Source organism: Polypterus senegalus, chromosome 3 (genome assembly GCF_016835505.1).
Source record: "Polypterus senegalus isolate Bchr_013 chromosome 3, ASM1683550v1, whole genome shotgun sequence".
Lineage (NCBI taxonomy): Eukaryota > Metazoa > Chordata > Cladistia > Polypteriformes > Polypteridae > Polypterus > Polypterus senegalus.
In genome coordinates, this window is record NC_053156.1 from 111,091,163 (window position 1) to 111,108,802 (window position 17,640).

At 36.2% G+C, this 17,640-nt stretch overlaps 1 protein-coding gene and 1 non-coding gene across 2 annotated transcripts in view; one reads left to right on the plus strand and one right to left on the minus strand.

The window, feature by feature from the left end:
* mthfd1l (methylenetetrahydrofolate dehydrogenase (NADP+ dependent) 1 like) overlaps positions 1-17,640 on the minus strand; it is a 400,198-nt gene that overhangs the window by 170,681 nt on the left and 211,877 nt on the right. The gene's annotated exons all lie outside the window — the stretch shown is intronic.
* On the plus strand, positions 15,530-15,712 carry LOC120526960. The gene has a single exon (XR_005633246.1). It is a non-coding gene; the product is annotated as a U2 spliceosomal RNA (small nuclear RNA).

Consider the following 17,640-nt stretch of genomic DNA (forward strand, 5'->3'; position numbering starts at 1 on the left):
CATGAATATGTTTTTGATACCTCCAAGAGCCACTCCCAGAAAGTTTAAAATGACACATTTCTAACATAAGTATGTAGGGTTTCCTTATAGACTATTTCAAGGTCAATGATTATGATATATATATATATATTTTTATTATCTTTTACTAGGAATCAAGCCCTCTGTGGACCTCTACCTGAGGGTGAGAAATGACACATTTCTTTTACAATTGAGACTATTTAGAATTTAAACATTTAAATTGAGGCACACTTTTAATATTTCAAATATCTGAAACTATCCTTGCTTATTATATACTTCTACCTCAAAAAGCATTTCTTTTGCACACCCTGAATTAGTGCAACTTACACTAATTCAAACTGTTTATGTTTTGGATATAAAAGTACTGTAACAGAGCTGTACATAGAAGTACACATTTAGTAACTCTTCAGGTGGATACTACTGAATTTTGATATACACATTTTTAGTTAAAAATAAGCATGTTCCTCAGTAACAAGAGAAAGGATGAAACAGAACAGACATCATTTTCTATATTAAGTGTTATCTATGTCATCGTTACATATTTAAACTTGCAACCAAATTTGAGATAATATTGTATCATGGGGTCACTGCCACTTTCCAACCTTGCAGCCTGTAGGGATTATGAAAATACTAGCAAATTAGATTGAAACATCTTTAACTATAAACACCACAGAATGTAATCTTTGCTTCCATCTGGACATAAACTGAATATAACAGAATAAATAATTCTGCATCAATACCACGATGTACAGTATAATTTGTAATTTACCTATATTTACTTTAACAACCAGATGAAACCTAGATAGATATGTTTTACTCTTGCACAACAAAAAAATTAAGCTTTCCAGAAGAAAAAAAATACTTTTTACCATACAAAAGCATTCACAGTGACACATGCCAGGTCAGTGATATACAAATACACAAGAAAAGGAGTAAAGATGTTAAATTCAACTGCAGAATAAGTCATATAGCAATGAATATAGAAATGAATATATTGTAGCAGCAGCCACCACACATGCACAATGTGGGAGGCTTTGCAAATGCTTAGAGATTGTAAACTAAAGCCTAATCCAATCATATCTATTTCAACGCTTACTTTAATCTTGAGAGCAAATACTTTCCCATGTGAAGTGCCTGCACTACCGCACCTTTCTCTGTTAAGGGAGATTTTTTTTTAATAAGTCAATGTTCATTAAGCATCGGGTATGGATAGAATTTTGGGAATCATGTTAAAAATGTACAGAAACCTATCCACTGTCAATTTTAAAGACATATTAATGTTGACTGGGAGATTTTGTGGTCCCCACCTGCTTTAAAAGAGCCACATGCTAATTAAAATAAAAGTGGATTACTTGAAGCACTAATGACCAGTGAAACTTACTTCATTGTAATGAAATGCTTTAAGAATCAGGTGCAGTGACAAATTAATCAGAATATTAAAGATATTAAAGACTAAAACGACCCCAAATTGCATATTCTCAAAACCAGTCCACAGAGGATACAATATCCTTGCACTTCATATCAATGATATGAATTAATTAATTATGTTATTAATTATAATTAATTATGTGAATTTTCCCTTGGGATTAATAAAGTATCTATCTATCTATCTAATTTGGAGCACATAATAATAAACACTACTGTGCAGAATACTGTTTTTAGACCAAGGCTTTGCATTTAACACTGTTACAAATTCAAAAGTGAACACAAAGTAACTAGATTTGGAACTTAGTACCACCTTTGGGAAGCAGATTTTGGACTTCTTAACCAGCAGCCCCAAAATATGTAGACTGGAAGCATCACATCCACCACACTGAACCTAACCACAGGAACCCCCTAGGGAAATGTTTTGAGAGCCATATTGTGCTTCTTGCTCACCGATGAAAAAAAGAGACTTGTCTTCTCAAATAATGGCGTCACAACAATAAAACCAAGAAGCTAGATCTTAGACTTCAGGAAGCAGGAGACTGACCACACTCCTATCTACCAAGCATGGAGTGCTGTGCAGAGGAGTATCAGCTGCAAATTTCCTTTCCTATCACCACTGATAATTTAAAGTGGGCAGACCACATCTGGAATATAACCAAGAAGGCTCAATAATAACGTTACTTCTTTAAATACTTGAGGAAAGCCTCTGCAACCCTACGTTCCAAGTTCAGTCAGTGAATAAAGGACCACAAAGCACTACAAGGGATCATAAAACTACTCAACACCCACTGACATTGGTTATGGCATGTGTGTTTCTTATATAGTAAAAGCATGTTTTTTTTCATATATGCTATTGTTTTTATTGTTTGTTGTAAGTATTGTACAATAAAAAGAGATAAAAAGAGACTTGATTATAGACTATCTAATTTGTACGATTATATTAGATACACTTGACAAAAATATGAACTTGATTGTGCACTCTGCTGAAGACCTTCTACTACCAGGTAGTGATACCTTTCAACCATATGTTTTGTTCACTCTTATCTTAGGGCTGTGATTGATTGTGCTGAACTCGACTATAAAACAACCTGGAAAAGGTGCACACCGAGCACCCACTGTATAAACTATTTTCAATTGGACTTTTCTCTTACTGGCAGACAGCATGATGAGTGGTTAAGACCCTGGACCTAGGACTTCAAACCTTAAATCCTGCTATTTACATTGTTTGTCTATGAGCAAGTAATTTCAGCTGCCTGTGCTCCAATTGCAAAAACAAAATATATGTAACCAGTTGAATCTCATATATTGCATTATAAGTAGCCTTGGATAAAGGCATCAGATAAATAATAAGTAAACATACTGTATTGTCTCTTTTAAACCAAAAGTAAATTTATTATTCCTTAGCTAAAGGTCACACCTTCAGACAAGCTTTGCTTTCATCAATGACAATATTAGATCATTTTTGTTATAATATGCATAGCATATGGTTGATTGGGATTTAAAAATAAAGCATCACAGTTTGCAGTTTATTAAAGAAAAAATGCATTACCACATAAGAAGCTTACTTTTACAAGCTTGCATAAAAAATGTATAAAGTAGTGTTGCTAGCTCACTTTCAAGACAGTAGATGAAGAGCGGAAAATCTCCTGAGCCATCGTCACTCCATTGACAGAAACAGTACAGGAATATATTAAAGGACTATATAACACCACAACTACTAAAAGTGTGCTTTTCTCTGACACAACAGCACAGCACTCAGTATGTTAGGAATCACCATGACAAGAAAGTGATCTGTCTCTCTTAATCAAAATAGTTTAAAATGTACTGGCATTTACTAGAATCACAATTGTTTGTTACATGTATTCAACATGTCACATAACCTTCAAAAAAGGGATATTTGAAAAATATCAAAAAATTGAAAACACAATGGACAACTTAATACAAGATTTTTATATAAAATTTTGGTTGTCATTTGTTGTTTTGTTTGTAAGATGCTGTTTATAAAATTTGAGTTAAAAAAATAACCATTTCAGAAGCAGTAAGAACTGATACTTTAAGTGCATAATAGTAATATAATTAAAAATAATAAAAAAATAAGATTTTTTTTAGTGTATAATAATAATCCATCCATCCATCCATCCATCCATTATCCAACCCATTATATCCTAACACAGGGTCACGGGGGTCTGCTGGAGCCAATCCCAGCTAACACAGGGCACAAGACAGGAACAAATCCCGGGCAGGATGCCAGTCCACCACAGATAATAATAATAATACCACCATTTATTTTTTCCCTGAACACTATTCTGCTATGACTGCCTTACAGGGAGTAGCACCCAGTGAATGCATTACTACAGACAAAGAAATTCAAGACCAAGGGTTTGATTCCAGTGGATACAAATGAAAATATTACACTAATGCAAAATGTTCTTTTATTCATTTATGGCAGTCCTATGGTACTCCTTTAATAAATTACCAAATTGTCAAATAGTGAAATTTTGCTTTTACAAAATATAGAAATATTGTAACAAACTATTATAATAATATCCTTCAGATATAAAAAAGAAGAAAAAACATTTGATTTAGCTCACGGCAAAAGAGCAATTAAAAAGACGCATTATAAAGATGTATTGCTGTAAATGGGAAGAAGCCCCAGTAGCGTTTCTTGATACACGTCTACTGAATAATTCATTATCTAAAAAACTTAAAGATAGCATGTCAGAGAGAGAATGTGCAGCACTGTTCACAATGGCCATTAAGCTTGTTTTCATTATCTCCTTCACTGCTTCCTCTAGGGGATCAAGAGATAATCCCATAACTGGGCCTTTCTTGAAATGATGTTACTTTTTAGCAGAACACAGTGCAGAAAATAGCACTGGCCATCATAGAGATGTAGATCATGTAGAGGATGTCATTACCTACATTAAATGAAAGAAAAGAGAGAATAAATTCTTCTCTCCCAGTTCTTCCATATTTTCTATTATTAAAATTCACTTTACATACAGCATAATTCTGCATATTTATTTTGCATTAGCATAAATTACACTGGAAAAGCAATATCTAGAGTTCAAATATTGTTTGTGATCAGAAACCTAATCTGGAAATGTGCATTTGTCCAAATATGGTATCATCTTCATTTACTTGCCTAGATGAATGGCACTTTCTGCATGCCATCCTTAGCATCACATTTGTGGAGGCCTGAAGGATTATTATTCTCTTTTCTGAACATCATTAAAATTCAATTTTTAAATTTCTGTCTTGAATGATTTCCCAAGAAATATACTGTAGCTTTTCTGTTCCCTTCATCCAATGTAAGAGAATGTTATTATTTTGTTCAGGCATGTTAAATACTTTTGAACTCCAAGATGCTCCCTGGCAGTGAAAGTTCATTACAGCTAAAAAAAAATGTGATGAAATTTCTCAAAGGGTGACAGCTGACTTGCTGAATATTCACACAAGTATACCTGTCTGAAACCTTTACAAAAAGGAAGCAGGCATTGAGTGTTAAAGTTTTACTGGTAACACTGAAATTACTAATGTTTAATCTGGTTCTTAAAAAGAGACTACTTAAAGCTTTACGTTATATTCTTTGCCTCTCTGCTCCTGATAAGGTAACCAATGGCAAACTGGTCTATAGGAAGGAACCTGATAAAGAACAATCTCTCAAAGACCCTTTATTGTAATCTGAAATAAACCAAAAAGAATATCACCTGACCTGGTGTCTGAGAGTAGAATTAACAGGCAGGTGGCCAGACTCAGTTCAGAAAACTTCCGTAAAGACACCATATGGTCTCACTACCCAAGATATTGAATGAGGGTCGGCTGCAATACCAGTCAAGACCAGATCTAATAATGCTAGACTTAAGCAATGTCAACTTGCTCTTGGGATGGTCCAGAGCTTGAACAAGATGTTACAAAAATACAACCCAGATATAAAAACAGAGAAAAAAAAAACAGACATACATAATTAGAGTCACCTCCATGCACAAGATTGGCTCTGAAACCAGACATTTCAATCAAAGGTGGTCTCTCTCCTACTCTTAAATTTGAGCACTGAAGAGGCACCAGGCTGGCATGGGGGATACTCACAAGTTCCCAGTTGTGTGTTATACAGCTGGAATGTGTTCCAGTGGACTAGGGGGTCCGCTGAGGGTCATACGTGTGTATGTATCAGAGTAGCTAACCTTTTTAGAGACACTGGATTCAGAACACAAAAGGGCACCATCTACTGACTCTGTAATCCTTCTAGGAAAATTCAGTGCTCACATGGGGAATGACGGAGATAGATGGAGAGGTGTGATTAGAAGGAACAACTCGCCTCGTCTGATAAGGGGTGGTGAATTGCTACTGGATTTCTGTTCTAGCCATAGAATGCCCATAACAAACACCATTCTCAAAAACAAGGTTACCTGAAAGTGTAACTAGTACCCAAGTAACAATATTTTACAGTTAAAGAAACTGATCTGAGAGGCCTTATGTTATTGACACAGGTAAACAAAGGTGCGATGATGCTAGTTTATCACCATTTGATAGGAAGGAGGGCAGAGAAGGATGGACAGACCCACTGAACAGATCTGGAAAACCCAAAGAGGTAGTAAGAAGCAGATGTCTGTTTGTCTTTACATTTGGAAAATTATAATTTTAAAGAGACTGATTGCCTGTTATTTATGCTTATTAATTATTTATGCTTATTAATAATGTAACCACATTTTTTTTATTCATCCATTAAATAAAACAATGATGTGGTTAGCAGAAAATGCATGTCACATTCAAACCATTTGATGTTCCAGATTTCTTATAAAGTTTTAAGTACATAAATTAAGATAAAATGCCCAAAGTGGCACGGTTTGCCAAAAATTCCCAGCTGTACCTTACTACTTATTCTCTAGCAAACTGGCACAGAAGCAAACTCATGTAATGTTGTGGCTTAACTGCATTTGGAGTTATATGATTCAGTTTGATGATTTTTATATTATCCAGGAAAGCTTTGAATGACTATAAGGAGTGGAAAATGAAGGGAAAAAATTAATGATTTTGCTGAGGACAGTTTGATCCACTCCATTATTTTATTCTGATAAAGTTGGGATGCTCCACATAATAAAAACTAGATGAAATAGATTATCTAGAATTAGCTGAATCATTACAGATGGGCATGGACAAATTTGTGCAAGATGAAATTTAACGTAAATAAAGTATTGCAAATAGGAAGTAAAATGTTATAGATCTGAACAAACAATGGGAGATGTAATGAAGAATCTAGAAGTCACCATCACTCATCATAATCTACATCAAGTCAGTATACAGAAGCAATTAAGAAAGTTAATAGGATGTCAGGTTAATATAGCGTGATGTGTAGAGTACAAGTCAAGGGAAATTGTGATTAAGCTATGTAATGTATTAGTGAGGACACATTTGCAGTACTGTATGCATTTTATGGTCTTTATAGTACAAAAAGGATCCTACAGCCCCACCCCTTCCCAGAATTTCCCATATTTGAATATGCAAGTCAACAGAAATAGCTCCATTCGTTCAGTGTTTACTTAAAAGACAATGGCAAAGGCATGTGTAAAAAAGAAGAATTTCAGTAAATGCAAAATGGAGGTCCTGCTAAGTGAAGTGGAGGCAAGGAAAACATACTATTTGGTGGTTTAAGCAGTGGCACAGTGTGGCAGAGGCACTCAAAAGTTCAAGTTCAAAAAGTCGCACACTGTCCAAAATAAAAAAGCTGTGGTCAGATATTAAAGTTGATGTGAAAAGGTGAGTTGCAGCCCACTGGCTGTGAACACCAGCAGTGGAGGTAGCGGAATTCCGGGGCTCACACCATTTGAGCAGTGAACTGTTACAATTTTGGCGAGACACTTGTAACTGGAATTTTACCAATGGGTAAGGGAGAGTTTTCATTTTTATTTTTTTGATTACCATTATCCATGTAAGTAATTTGCATGTTTAATAAGATAAACAAACAGGCAGCAAATACGGTATTACTGCTTATTCTGTTTCAAACAATCTCACAAAAGGCGACTCCAGGCGGTGATGGTGCTGCTGTCTCGAGCCCATCTTAGGGCACTGGCTGCACACACATCCCTGTCACGCAAACCACCAGGCAACCATCTGGCTGTTTGCTAATAAATGCTGTTCTAGGGTTGCAAAATATAATAGAGGATGCTCTAAGAAATGGGAAGAAAGGAAGTAGGAAAGGAAGGTGGGGTTGCTGTTTATGCCAAACAGGGTTTAAATGTAAGTCATCTTCAGTTCGATGATGAGCCCCATCTTAGTGAGGACATGTGGCTTCGCCTGGAAAATATTAGGGAAAAAGGTCTTATTTTAGGAGTGTGTTATAGACCACCAAATTCAGACAGTAATTTCAACACACATCTTTTTAGTAATATCAAAATGGCAAGTTTACAGGGGGATATTATAGTCATGGGGGACTTTAATTATCCAAATATTAACTGGGATAACCTTTCAGATGGAGGAGCACAAGAGCAGGAGTTTTTAGAAGTAATCAGCGACTGTTTTTTAACACAGCATGTTAAAGCACCAACAAGGAGTGAAGCCTGTCTGGATTTAGTATTCTGTAATAATCAGGATAGAATTGAGGGTGTAGAGGTGATTGAACCACTAGGGTCAAGTGACCATAATGTAATACAATTCTCAGTATTTTGTAAGAGTACAGATGCAAAGACTAAAATTGTTAAGATGAACTTTGGTAGGGCTAATTTTGAGCAGATGCGACAAAGTCTAAGTAGGATAGACTGGGATAAGCTTTTAAATGTGGAGTCAGGAGCAGTGGAACAGGTTTAAAATGTTTTATATGTAATGCAGGACAGATACATACCTAAATTTGGAAGTAATAGGAAACTAAAAAAAACTCCACGATGGATTAATAAAGATTTAAAAAAGAAGTTGCAAAGGAAAAAACTGCTGTATAAGGCATATAAGACTAATGACTGCAAAGAGAACCGTAGCACGTATGAGAAAATGAGGGCAACCATTAAGAAGGATATCAGAGAGGCTAAAAGACAGTTGGAGAGGAATATAGCAGATAAAGGAAAGAAGACCCCAAGAGATTCTTTCAGTATTTTAGTAGTAAAAGAACAGTTAAGGAGGAGGTCAAGTTCATCAGGAATAGTAAAGGGGAATTAAAAGATACAGACAATGAAATAGCAGATGCCCTAAACTTACATTTTTCTGAGGTGTTTACAAGTGAGCAAGTGGATAACCTCCCAGAGGTAAACGCAACTACTAAGGAGGTACTGAGGGATTTGGAAATTGTAGAGGGAGAAGTGCTGCTCAGATTAAATAAGATGAAATCAAACAAATCACCAGGCCCAGATAATATTTATCCTTGTGTTCTTAAGGAGGCTAGTGAGTACATATATAAACCCTTGACACATATTTTTGGGAAGTCACTGTGCACTGGAGAGATTCCAAAGGACTGGAAAATGGCAAATATCATCCCATTATATAAAAAGGGTGACAGGGCAGATCCAAGCAACTATAGGCCAGTAAGCAACAAGCATCACAGGAAAATTAATGGAAGGAATTATTAAGGATAAGATTGAGCAACACATGGCAAGGACAGGAGTTATTCTGAACAGTCAGCATGGGTTCAGAAGAGGGAGGTCGTGTTTTACTAACATGTTGGAATTCTATGAGAAGGCAACAAAAGGATACGATCAAAGTGGAGCTTATGATATTATTTATCTGGACTTTCAGAAAGCATTTGATAAGGTGCCACATGAGAGGTTGGACATCAAGTTAAAAGAAGTGGGAGTTCAGGGTGATGTTTTTAGATGGGTGCAGAATTGGCTCAAATACAGGAAGCAGAGGGTGATGGTGCGAGGAACCTCATCAGAACTGGCCGATGTTAAGAGTGGTGTTCCACAGGGGTCAGTGCTAGGGCTGCTGCTATTTTTAATATATATAAATGATTTAGATAGGAATATAAGTAACAAGCTGGTTAAGTTTGCAAATGATACCAAGATAGGTGGATTAGCAGATAATTTGGAATCCGTTTTATCATTACAGAAGGACTTGAATAGCATACAGGCTATTCGAGACTTGTATTTTAAAATGAGCTCATCAAGAACACAGGGACACAGTTGGAAACTTGTTAAGGGTAAATTTTGCACAAACATTAGGAAGTTTTTCTTTACACAAAGAACGATAGACACTTGGAATAAGCTACCAAGTAGTGTGGTAGACAGTAAGACATTAGGGACTTTCAAAACTCGACTTGATGTTTTCTTGGAGGAAACAGGTGAATAGGACTGGCGAGCTTTGTTGGGCTGAATGGCCTGTTCTCGTCTAGATTGTTCTAATGTTCTAAAGTAAGGAAATCAAATGCTGTACTAAGTGATACTGATCACAAATTAAATTAAATTAATTGGTTAAAAAATAAATGCTGCATCTGATTACCTGTTTTTACATTCTGCTAATTACATTCAAACAAACTTGTAACGCTATCCAATTTGGGTGATCATTTGGTGGGTCAGGTTCATCATACAGCATCTCTTCAGGTACACACTACATTTGTGTACCAAGCACCACACTTTGTGTGGTCTATAGAGCAGCACTCCACCTGTCTTATCCAGGCAGTGCCAATGGCCCTTAAGCTACACTACAGTATGTTGTACTTTTGCCTGAAGCAGAGAGTGGAGGTTATTATAACGTCGCTCTTGTTCAGTCATTTGGTTGGTGAGCGGGGTGAGAAGCCATGTCTTCAGTGGGTACCCACTGTCACCTAAGTAATTGTGTTATATGGTTACATCATACAGATAACTTACAATTTTGATCAAAGGGTAATATTACATGTATTATCTTACCAAGAAGCCAGCCATCACACAAAACACCATTTTCATGTTTGTTCATTTCTCAGAATGAATGAATCATGAGTTGAGCCAGGCCATCTCACCACAACATTAGTGAGTAGGGCTGCAACTAATGATTATTTTGGTAGTCAACTAATCATTAAATTTTTTTTCGATTGGTCACGATTATTTCATGCCTGACTCTTTTGATGCCTGCGACCTGTGGTTGCACATCCTGTTCTGGGCACTAGTTCATGTCTTACCTTATCTACTAACGTCTGTTCACCTGTGACTGTCACCCTGATGTCTTGGCATTAACACGATTAAAATTAATAACAATCTAATTAAAATAACAACCAGTGAAACATATGAATTTGAAAATAATCATAATGTTTTTATACTAGTGTGACCATCACAAAATAAAAGAAATGCATTAAACAACACAAACTAAAATGCACATAGTCTTTAAACACAAAAAGTGCATTTAACTTAACCAAAATGGCCACTATTGTGTCTTAAAGTCCAAAAGTTTAAATAAAGCTTCAATTCAAATAAAATAAAACAATAATGTACAATTTATAAAAGATTCAGTTCATATATTCCTGATTGCAGTGCAGGAACGTGAGCATTTCGACGTGCTCTGGTGTGAGGCTGGCTCTGTTTTTTGAGACAATGTTCCCAGCTGCTGAGAAGAGATGCTCAAAGGGAGTAGAGGTAGCAGGAATACATACGAATGATTTTGCAGACAGAGAAAGATATTTTAATCATCACACTCTGAAATAAAAGTGTTGTAGTTTATCACATCATGTACTATATTATGTCAAAATAAAAAAATAAGGAACTAAAATATGTAACAAGGTAATTACTGCCACCGGAGCCGAGTATAGTCGGAAAAGTACATTTGTTGAATGCCGCAACTAGCTAGTGTTGGTTTCCAGTGCAATTTGGAAGCACGCCAAAGCTGAGTATATGCAGCAACATATATTCGGCGACGTACATTCATTGAACTCCGCAACAGGCTAAAGTTGTTTCTCAGTGCAATTTGGGAGCACGCCGGAGCTGATCAGTCAGTGCCGTATATTCGTTGAGCAGCCAGCTCACGACCACTGCCGGCCCTGGCAGAACTGCAGCAACACTGTCTCTGGGATTCAGCCACTGCACTAGATGAGCCTGCAATCATCAGCATTTACCTCTGTGTTTGCATGCAGCCAGTTCAAGTGCAGCTGGCTCGGTGATATACTGAATTTCATCAATGGCTTCAGTTGCATATTGAACATACCGTAATAGATTGTTGCAGTAGTTTTTTTTTTATTGTTTTTACAGTTCATTTGCATTGTGTAAAATGATCAGTGTTGCAGTAATTGTGATGCGCTATGCATTAAAAAAAAGTGTTCCATTAAAATTTCACATTTTCTTTGTGAATTGTGATGTTTACTTAAAAAGTGCAGCTAAAAAGTATTTTTTGTCCAGGGGTGCATTAATCCCCAAGTATGTGTCGGTTTAAGGGTTAACTATCATTGTTGAAACTGTGATATACACATTATAGTACAAACATCAATGTTAACATGTCACACTAACTTTACTCGCTAAAACTTACCTCTTGAGAGACGGCGGCATCACAGCTCCAGGATGCTTGTGTTGGTAGGAATGTGTGTGTCTTGACAAACAATAACAAATGATACTGCCCCCAGACGTTCATTTAGTGCATTGCAGTTACAAAAACCAATGTGGTTCTTTGTGACTGGAGCCTCTATTGAAGGTTCTGTTTACAATAATAATAATAATAATACAAAATACGTCCGCATTGACGATTTTTTGTAGTCGACGTTGTTGATTATGTCGACTGATTGTTGCAGCCCTATTAGTGAGATAAATTTTCGCATCACAAATAATCTGCACATTAATAAAGTGGAAATTCTTTCCATTCACAAAAGCAAACTCATAAGAGGATAGCACTTGGAAATTAAAATCAACTTAAAAGCAGGTCATCATCAAGGGACAAGAAATAAGTATGATTTCTAAATATGAACTCGCTTCTAATTCTTCCATTTGCGATGTCTTCTAACAACGCTAAAGCAGACATGGTAGTTAGGGCATTCCATGCATCATTATATTGTTATAGATTAATTACAATCAAGTGCCTTAAATTTGTAAATGATATCCAATTGATTTTTTATTGTATTGATTTTAATTGAAAGCAAATAAAAATCCATACAATCAAAACAAACTTAACAAAACCCAAATTCAACCCCAACCCAAAGGAAAGACAGGACAGCCAGCCAACAAAATACATCTTTGAAAGGAGCAAGGAAGGAAGAGTATTCTTTTCCCACAATATGGAAGCTTATTCTAAAATGTTATTGATTCGATCCTGTCATATTTTTTAAAATTTTTGAACAGATCCTCTAACTGAGAATTTGATTTGTTTGACCTTCTCCACTTTAAGCTCATCTGGGAGTGCACCAAACACAGCTGTTAATGGGTTAGGAGTGACTGTAACACCAAGACTGTCTGATAAGCATTGAAAGGTTTTTGTCCAAAGTTACCTTCATTTGTTGTATGCCCAGCATATGTGGCTCAAGGCTGGAGCTAGATTGCAACATTCACATGTTGTATCTTGACCTAGAAACATTTTGGAAAGTATCAATTGAGTTAAATGCGCTTGACAGAAGGTTTTAAGTTGAAAATTTGAGTGCTTTGTGCATATGCTGCTAGTGTATTCTTTGCATGGCTTCCTTCCACTCCTTTTCTGAAATATTAAGCGAGAGATGGGGTGAAAGTGCAAGGAAGGAACTTTAAATGTTTTTATAAATTGTTGAGATGCTATCTGAGTCTTCAAGACTAATCCATATTTCCTCTAGATTAGAAATAGTTGGAAGGTGAGGAAAACGGGGAAGGTTCAGTTTAGCAAAGTTTATAGCTTGAAAGTAGTTGTGTTGATGAGAAGTTAAATTTTTTTGTAGGATGGAAAGACATTATCTGTGTAAAAGCCTCTAAATATTTAATCCTGGATATTTTTCAAGCATTAAATACTGTGTATGCTTGAGATGGTGGGAAAAGATGGTTGGCATGTAGAAGTGCAACAGATAAGAGCTCATCTGCTTTAAAGTGCTTTCTACATTGGTTCTATGGTCTGATCGAATGAAAAGCAATTGGATTATTAGTGTATTAACAGTAGTGTGTATTTACTGGAGCACAGAGCAGGGAATATAAAGACGTACTGCAAGTATACTGTATACCAAGCTTGCCTATATTCATCAATTTGTGTCGATGTCCAGGTCTTTATGGCCTGTATATTTGCTGTCCTGTAATAAAATTGAAGGTTATACAGTGCCATGCCCACTTCTGCTTCGGGTCATTGTAGAATCACTGCGTGAATGTTTCAAATTCCAAATAAATTAGGTTACGATTGAATCTACTTTCTTAAAAGAAAGATTTATTAATGTATATGGGGATGGTTTGAAAGAGAAAAAAAAGCTTGGGAAGGATATGCAATTAATTTCAACGTATTTCATAAAGCCCGCTTCATGGATTCAAATCTAAAAAAGAAAGGGAAACCACACAGAAGCAGTAGTACTGCTTTGACGCTGGGAGCCTCCTGCTTACAAAACTGAGGGGAAATGTGCATACGCATGGTCTGAGGTTGCCATGAAAATATGCGTAGCAAGTCAGGTTTTGTTTTTATACATATGGAAGTGAGCGTAGAAACGGGCATACACACTATTTATACATCAGGCCGCAGAACTTTGATCAATGGCATTATTTAAGTTCAGTCTTGTTTAAATAGATTTGCTTTTCAAATCATAATATAGTACAGGTTAAATGATACACAAGACATAATACATAAAACATCTTTCTCACTTGGAACTATCCAGTTCCAAGTCTATACCTATCAGTGGGCATAGCACAGGGAACAACCCTGGCTGACATTCATCCACTTGTTGTTTGAACCACCTTATCCTGACCAATACAGAGATAGGTAGCCGTTACAGGCCACACTCAAACACAGCTACACAAGCACACATACTTTCTCTCCCTGGGAGAGGGTGAGTCTCAATCAACATGCAAGCATCCTTGAACTGTGCAAGGAAACTGCACCCTACAGAAACTCCATGAAAATATGGAAAGAAACATCAAATGATACACAAAAGACACCTCAATCCACTTTCTTACAGTTCCATCCTATGTAATAACTGCTCAAGTAAAATGTGTCATTTGAGGGCTGGCAGTGGAATGCCAGACATAAGCAGCAAACAATAGGATAATTTCCTTCAAAAAAAGTTCTAAAGCATTTACGAAGGCACTAATTTTTGAAAATTACATTGTTAATTTATGAAACAGTGGGTTAAAGTATGTTTTTCCCCACCAGTTAAACCACAGACCATTGACAATTCTCTTCTCACTTGCTTCCCTTCCCCCAAACACATCATGGTTTTCTCAACATTCTTTTCAGCTGTATTTTGGCAAGGCTATCTTTTTTTTGGACAGTAGCCCATGACCAGGGCACCCTTGTTGAGCTTGACAAGATCCAGATGACAACCTATGAACAGGAATGTGGTAAACAGTAACTACATTTGGAGTCACTTCTTACATTAAGTTAGAACTTTTTTGGAAATGCAACTTAAAATGATTTGTGTTCTACTACTAAAGCAACATGCATCTTTGTTCACATAAATAAATCATTAACAAAAAACCTCAAAAAATGTTAATCTATAAAGGAAAGAGAAAACATTCGCAGGCTATAAACTAAGTGGTATATTTTGACCACAGTTCTTTGCCTTTATATTTTGTCAAGGAGGATGCATGAATGTAATATTTTACTTGGCAGCCTTGCTGTTAATGTGTCTGTGTGGTAGATTACCTCCAAAATCAGTGAAGAGGTGGTTAAAGAAGCCTACAGCTCAGAGAAGGTGGGATGAAGGGCAAGAAATACAAGGTCATTTCTGTTATATCAGTGCCACACCCCTCTTCCAGGACGTAGTTTCTGCAAATACAGCTCTGTAAGTTTCATTCTCAAGCAGGCAGAAGCTGCTGGAAACTCCACTTAAGGAAACTGCTGAAGAAAAAATAAGCACTAGTTGGAAAGTGACAGGAATTTCCAGTTTCTATATCTCCAATTTCACTTACCAAATAAAACTTTTGAAAGATGTTCTTGGAGTATAATATTGCTCTTTTATTGTGCTGAAAAATAGGACTCGCTTTTGCAGTTTTCACTCTTTCTTGGTTTGCACAGAACATAAAGAACTGGAGACTGATTCTAAAAAGCACTTATCGCTTCTCTGCCTTTTGGCTAAGATCAAGTGTAGTATCTGTTCTTATCAGTTTAATATCTGATACGTCCCCTATCTGGGGACCATATATTAAATTGATTTTTGGAAAAAGGAGATGAAATAGGGGCTTGCTCCGTCAAAAAAAAAAAAAAAAAGCACTTGATTGAATTCTGTGGACTCCACCTTCTCAGAGAGCATGCTCATTTTCTTGAAAGCACCAGTTTCTAGTTTTGCTGTAATACATTTGCTTACCCGGTGCAGCAATGTCTCCTTGCCATTCACATATTTCCCAAGCATGAAATAACGTGCAAGAGACTAAGCATTCAAAAGAAACCCAATTTGAAGTCTTTCAGGCACCACATAACCCACAAAAATCACATTGTTAATGCAACACACTATCTGGCATCAAACCCTTTAAAATACAGACCATCCAGTCAAAATTAAAAACAGAAATTTACTGTAATCAGTGTTTTGATACCTACAGTAAAATGCATAACATACAGCCCACCCACATTATTTTTGTAGGATAATGCATGGCATTGTAGGTTATTTTCTTATTCCAGCCGATAAATAGTATAGTACAGAAAAATGAAGAATGATGGTATCTTTATAAAGCTGTAAAAATTTTGGGTGAAAAGGTTAAAAATTAAATGTTGCACCTTAACATAACACTGGTAACAAGATCAGTTTAAGTATAAAAAATATGGGACTGCTAGATTTCCTACAACTATTTCAGAGTGAACCAACTATTCACAACAACATATAATTGTTGTTGATGAAAATAAACAGTAACAATAAATAATAAACTAATTTTGTTACTGATTTATTGCCATGTAATATATGGTGCTTTTTTGACCAAGAGTAACAGTAATCACATTTTAAAATATGGCAAACCAAGTAATGCAGATGTAGTAGAGGTTTAAAGTGCAAAGAACTCAAGTTGTTCAATTTTCTATCTGGTAAGAAATCTGTGTATTGCAAGATCTTTAAAATTAGCTTGCTTGGCATGGGAGAAAAACTTTGATGTGTCAGCACCGGAGAAGAAAACACTTAGGGATAATCCATCAGCACTCTCAATATCACTTTCTTCTTTTTATTGTGGCCGCTCAAAACCCTTCTATGAAAGTGTAGAATCTGAGTTATCAACAGTAAGCACAATGTAGAACAGCGCAATTTCACAATGGAGAACACAAGATAGGTTATACATGGGAATGGTAGGGTCCTATTTAATATGCACAGAGACAGGCAGTTTGAAAACAGACATGGATTTCTTTTTCTCAGTGAAAGAGGATTCAGAGATGTAGTGTGGTGGCACTCTAGTCTGACAGGGCACTTTTGACCTAAAATCTGATTGTGTGGGTAGCTTTGGTAGTTACCTAAAGCCTGGGCTTAAAATGCTATAAAGAGCCAGTGAAAAACTGAGTTTGAAAGTCGGTGAGGTGGGACAAACTCTTGAGGGAAATAACTACAGAGTTTACAAGAGTGAAAAAGACAGAGAATAATAAAATCAGCATGGAAAGGTGAAAGGGTGACATTTTACTTTGAAAGTGAGTTAAATGAGGAAGTCTAGTGGGAAAGAGTAAATGATGGACTACTTAGCCATGTCCAGATGTGGGTGGGATCTTACAGATTTTTTTTGCTATTAGGATAACTCATCCAACAATTTTGTGGACACTCTTAAATCAACTGCAGAGAGCTACTGTCTCTCATGTAACATTAAATGAAAGGCAGAAATCAGCCCTAGGTATCGGTCCACTACTGGAGACCCTTGCACACATGATCATCAATCACAAGATATCTAACTCAGAAGTTTTTGGGTTGTGGGAGGAAAACATACAAACTCTGCAGTTATCAGTAGAGATTTCTAATCCTTCTAAACATTTTAGACTGGAATTGGCAGAGCTAACCAGAATGCCACTGCTACTGGCATAATGAAAACATTTATGCTGTTAATTTTGAGAAACCCTTTGGCTTTTTTATGGCTTACAGCAAACAATAGAACAGACATTGGACACTAAGGATTCTGTCATATTAGTAGAAATTTGAAGCTAAAACTTCAACTAATAGAAAGTAACTGATTTTAAGTGAGAAGATCCCACTATAATTAAATG